At 35.6% G+C, this 6,032-nt stretch overlaps 1 long non-coding RNA gene across 2 annotated transcripts; it reads left to right on the forward strand.

The window, feature by feature from the left end:
- The first annotated feature begins 479 nt into the window (after positions 1–479).
- On the forward strand, positions 480–1,518 carry LOC145126119 (uncharacterized). Of its 2 annotated transcripts, none has more exons than XR_013716343.1 (2): positions 480–995; positions 1,062–1,518. It is a non-coding gene; the product is annotated as an uncharacterized LOC145126119 (long non-coding RNA). The 2 variants fall into 2 exon arrangements; XR_013716342.1 differs by having other exon boundaries at positions 1,079–1,518.
- Positions 1,519–6,032: the final 4,514 nt, after the last annotated feature.

Raw genomic sequence — 6,032 nt, forward strand, 5'->3', positions numbered from 1 at the left:
AGAGATATGTATTTCAACATAACGAACTTGTATATGTGTGTAAAGCCATGCATAAAAGTATTCATTTATAGAAGTCTTGAAACTTTGAAATACTTTAAACTGGTAGTATGCATATCATATAAGACTAAAAATGAATGTTTCAAATTAATGAACATATGTACATGTATAAACTTTATGCATATAAACATATAAATATACATGTATAGTAATATCTTGAACCATTGAAATACTACACAGTTTCATAACGTACTTGTTATAATATAAGAATCATAAAACCTTGTATCGTGTAGTATTTATTGTGTGAAATGGTTATTTCACAATAAAATAATCGTAATACGTATACGAAAATATAATCTAGTTTATTGGTAACAATATAGTAAATTATTAAATAATAATGTTTTTATAAACTAGGTTTTTCATATAAAAAGGTAATTTGTATGCATAAACAAAATATATTGGCACATGTAGCAGACGGAGGAGGGTCGGGCGTGTCGAGAAGATCGTGTTCTAAGCGGGTTTTGTACCGGGAACCTTGGAGTCGACCTGAGGTTGATGGAGAAGCAAGGAAAAGGCGACTGGAAGCTGTTTGAGATTCGAATAAGTAAAGGCAGGAAGGAAAATGGTGGTGGTCACTGCTTCTTCTTCTCCAGTGAACTGTGCCGACAGGGGCCTTTTATGATCGTGGGTTGCATCAACTGGCCATGGCGGTGGTTTGGCGGTGATTGGATCAGTCTGCCATCAAAAATAGAAGGAAGAGGGGAGGTTGGGTTGAAGAAGCTCGGTGATGGCAATGGTTTGCTAGCGGTGGCAGCCTCCTACTGTCAGCGTTCCTCTCCTGTTGCGAGAATGAGAGAGGGGAAACAGTTGGATCGAATGGGATAGGTGAAGCGGCAACATCAATGGTCTTCAGGGGTGTTTGGATGGTTAACTCGACGGGAAGGAGGGATGGAGGGAATAGCCGACCTTCGGTTCCTCCCTTCCACTGATCATAACAGGTTTGCTTCTTCTCTTTTTCTTTCATTGATTCACAGTAGTGGGTAAAACCTAAGTGGATGTTTTAGGATGGTTCTGATTGCAGGGGAAGAAGACAGATTACAATAATCTCGGGGTGTTTGTTTGCTATGGTTTGCTTTTGTTTGGATAGATATCGATGGTGTGTTTGGTTGGTTCATTTGACAGGGAAATGAAGGAGAAGAAGAACAGCAACAAAACCTTTAGAGTGTTACTGTAAAACCCGTGGGAAAGAAGAAATATCGAAAGAGGGTTGTTGCCCTCTTGGATGAGTCTTGACAGCAATTGAAGGACAACAAAAGAAACAGACCCTTGGCGTATGATTTTGTATAAGTTGAAAGTTAGAAGCAAGTTGTACAATAGTTGAGTACGTTAGTTGAGTAGTGTACAAGTTTCATCCTTATTTGGCTGTAAATTTAAGAGTAAAATAGTTAATTTAAGAGTAAATTCATTTTAGTATTATGTATTTGTTTCATTATGAAATGTGACATGTGTGTATTTGTTTGATTTGGCTTTTAGAAGCTTTGTAATACCCCAATTATTCGTGTATTTGGATGAGTATTGATTTATTTTTACTAGTTATATACACTAGCATACGTATTTGGAAAAATGATATATGATTTATATAAATATTTATATATTCAGTGTTGTTATATAATTTTAATTATATAACATATATGAATTGCATGATTGTCTCATATTGTATATTTTATCAAAACTCTAGTTGTAAATACGATTTGTATTTGACCATGAAACATATCTCATACTTGTATATACGTACATATATCTAGTCGTTCACGATTTTATAAGTACTAGGCTATTCCACATCAACCGGATTTGGATGTATATATATTATTCTGGAATACATAACTAATAATAGAAATCATGTCGAAATAAATACTTTATTGTTTCGTGATTCAAATCCTGAAAAACGTTTGATTTGTCAACTTCTATAATTACTTTTACCTAAAATATTTCAAATATCAAATTAAATATTATGCTATAGCCTGAGTCCAAAAATGCTTTCGGAATCTCTATTTGAGGTGTGCAAGTCCCTCAACGTTTAGAAACAGTTTTAGCGATTTTAAGAAAATCAGTATTATACTGGTTTTTTTTTATTCTTAAAACGATCGTATATTTTGCATACGAACTCCATTTTGGACGTTCTTTATATTTTCGGAAGCAGGGAAATACGTACTACAAGACTAGAGTGTTTGTTTTTCTCACAAATGCTTAATGCGAAATTTCAGTTTTTCAGACGCATTCCTAAGGTTGCAGTTTGAGCTGTTAGATTTCTTTGCCATATTATATATTCATAAGTAAGATATCATCTGGTATCTTATAATAGTTGAAATAAATCATTTATTTTATATTATATGAACTAAAACTCAATGAATAAAATTACAAAAAGATTTACTGTGAACTTGACCTTTCACAGTCTGTGACCTAAATTCCGGGATGTCACAGTTAAAGTCAACAGTCTATGTTGACCCAACTCGTTGAGTGTATCTAATTGACTCGTCGAGTTCCTTCAGAACCCAAGAAGTCGTGAAAAACCCTAGTCGACTCGCCGAGTTTCCAAACAACTCGTCGAGTCCATGTGGTGTCCAAATGTCGGGAAAACCCTAACTAACTCGTCGAGTCATCTCACCGACTCGCCGAGTCCATGCAGAACCAAAAACGACCAATCTTCATCTGACTCGTCGAGTTGGCCATGCAACACATCGAGTCCCTTCAGTCCATTTCTCATTCATACGTTTTAAGCTATTCCAACGCTCCAAATTGTAGATCTAGCTTCCTAAGACATAGTTACCACATAAAGTTTGCAAACTTTACGTGCATGCAAGGTCTTAAAGGCTTAAAACACCAAAACCAAGTCTAGGATGAGGTTTAAGCCAAAGAGAAGAGCCCAAGGTTGATAAACTCAATAACTTCATGACTACAAGGACTTAGAGGAGTCCAGATTCGAAGTTACAACTTTATATCATGCCCAATACCCGAAATGACCCACAAATGTGCTAAGGATGACCCTAAACCCATGAATAAGAAGATCTAACACTAGGATGATCAAGGTGACAACTTGTTACCTTCAAATGGAAGCCAAAATCGAGTGGGTACTGGATCTACAAGCTTCTCCTTGATCCAAGCTCCCGAGTCTTCAAACTTCATGCACAAATGCACCAAAACACTCCTTTTAGCCTCACAAACACACAAGAACAAGGGTTTAGACTGATTAGGGTTTCTTCTGGCCATCAAAAGGTGGTAAGGGGCTGGAGGAATGGACTTAAGTGTTGGATTAGGTGTCTAAGCCCATAATATATTATAACTTCTAATATATTAATATGAAATCATATGGTTTAATTAGTATTGATCAAGAATTAATTTTGAATTAATTTAGTGATCAAAAGATACTAATTAAATGTACGGGGACTGATTAAGTAAATCAATGATTCTTATAGTGTTGGCCAATGCTTATTTAGGATGGGCTAAACCAATATGGTAGTCCATGGATAGTCCATCGAGTTTTAACCTATGGATCCTAAGTAATATGAAAGGTCATGGGCATTAGGGTTTGCATGGATGTAACCCTAATCTTCCCACACTATATAAGAAGCCCCTTAGCATCCATGACACACTAGTGTTCTTGTAGATCATTGAGCCGATTTTGGTGTAAGAATATTCTCTCAAAAGTCATCATTTGTCCAAGGTGTGTTGTGAACCATTTGAGGTGTCACACTTGGGGCACTAAGTTCTTAAAGGCCAAAACTACAAGCTACAACAAAGAGGTAATTCTATAACTCATTTCTATGATGTTTATGTTAATTGTATGCTATTTGTAGGCTTAATGCTTTGGAAACAATATTGCATGTATAATTAGAGAAAACATAGATCCAAAGCATTTAGAGTTGTATGTGCACCATAGGATGTTGTAATATACAAAACCCAACAGTGGTATCAGAGCCATGAGTTATTTTCTATTATATTTGATGCAAATGTGTTATTTTTCACAGCTGAAAAACTGTCTGACAGCCCTACTCGATGAGTCCATGCTTGAACTTGACGAGTAGGATGAGTTTAGGCATGAACTCGTCGAGTCCATAGATGGGCTCGACGAGTTGCATGTCCAGACAGCAAATTTTTGAGTTTTTTGGCCTGTTTTGGATTAGAATCATTACCACAAAATGTTTTAATTCATAAAATTTGATTTTGTTGATATGGTAATGATGATTCTCATCCAATGAAAAGATAATTGTCAAAAGTTTAAGAGACTTGTGATTTTAAATGATAAACTAATTTTCTTGTAAATTGTTGATATGAATTGTCTTGACTTATGAGTTAACTTAGATCATGAAAATTATATGTTATTTTTGTTTGGAAAAATTGATCTTAAATGTTTTAAAGTCTTCCATAACTTGTCCTCAAGTTATGGAACATGAAGAGTCTTTTACATAAATGTTTTTTATGAACTCCATAACTTGTCCTCAAGTTATGGAATTTCTAAAGTCTTTTCACAAAACCACATTAACTCATAAGTTATGGAAACCAAGATTTTTGAATAGTTTCGAAACTTGCCCTCAAGTTTTGGAATCTATAAATGTAAAGTCTCACTTTGAAACATTTAATTCCAAACCCTAGAATTTTAAAGTTTAAAATTCAACCCTTATACTATTATATTATTATAAGTTTAATAATTATATATATATATATATATATATATATATATATATATATATAAGACAAGTCAGTCTTACCGTTAGTAGGCCTCATTCACGAAGCCGGTCTATAAGGGGGTGGGGGGGTATAAGGTTACTGCCTATAAAACGGCAGTTTAATGGGTGTCCACTCTCACCCACCGCTTCCTTGACTGGTTGAGGGTCGTTAGCCAAACGGGTTTGACAAGACTTTTAAATTCTCATTAAAAGTATAATGAAATACTAACTAACTAAACACTTATAAATTCCCAATATTAGTTACTTAGGAAAAATGTGAATTTGGTGCTAACCCATGAAATTGGACTTTACACCTTGTTAAGTCGTTAGTGGAGCGTGTGTGGTTAACCGGCACACTAATCTGGGACTGACAATGTGTGGCAAAGGGTAACTTGATGTTAATCATAGATCAATGGAGCGTGTGTGGTTAACCGACGCATTGATTAGGTGATTTGTAACATTGGGTGTACCAAGCTAATTTGTATGGTTATTCACACCTTGTTTGTGATCCTTGGCATCCCAGTTACAAACTTGAAGGGCACAATCGACATTTAAACATGTCATTGAAAAGTTCAATGAATCTCAAAGGATCTAGGAATTTCAATTCCTTTAAAACCTAATGTTCAATTTCGTTTTTCATGGTGGAAATTGGTAAATCGTCATTTACCTACCTTCAAATACTTAAAATTAGATTACGACATCCCTCTTCCGAATTGTAATATATTGTGTTGGGTCCTAGCCTTAATATTTCATTTTGGGTGTTATATTAAGGACTTAAATCAAATGACTTGAATTTCTCCCTTGTAGATGTCTATTTCAGACAGCTATGGTCTTCCCAAATTTGAACAGGCTTTCCTAATGAAGATGATATCCCACGGCGATCAAGGTGAAAGATTAATCCCTTTATCGTGCATTAATGGGACTGGAAATCATACTTCACTTCCTCCACCTCCTCCAATTATTCTCCCGGACCCACAAGCTCGAAGACTTGAAAAGTTCAAGATCACTCAAACCCTATTGGCTAGTAAACACACAGATGGAAAGTCTATATGTGCTCATGGCTTGGACATGAAGCTGCATATTGACTGGCTAAGAATGTTGGGTGTCATTTTCCCAAGGAAGTTAGCTGTTGACTGGGTTCTTCAGTCACTTCCCGAGTCATATAGAGAGTTCGTTAAAGACTACTATGTGACAAATCACGACATGACCCTAATTGATCTTACCTATTTGCTAATTGCTGCTGAATCAGCAATGATTTGGTGCAATGGTCAAGCAAATTTGATTGGAAGATCTGCCTCTCAAGCTGACATG

The sequence above is a fragment of the Lactuca virosa genome, chromosome 7 (genome assembly GCF_052849685.1).
Source record: "Lactuca virosa cultivar CGN04683 chromosome 7, Lactuca_virosa_CGN04683_v6, whole genome shotgun sequence".
NCBI lineage: Eukaryota > Viridiplantae > Streptophyta > Magnoliopsida > Asterales > Asteraceae > Lactuca > Lactuca virosa.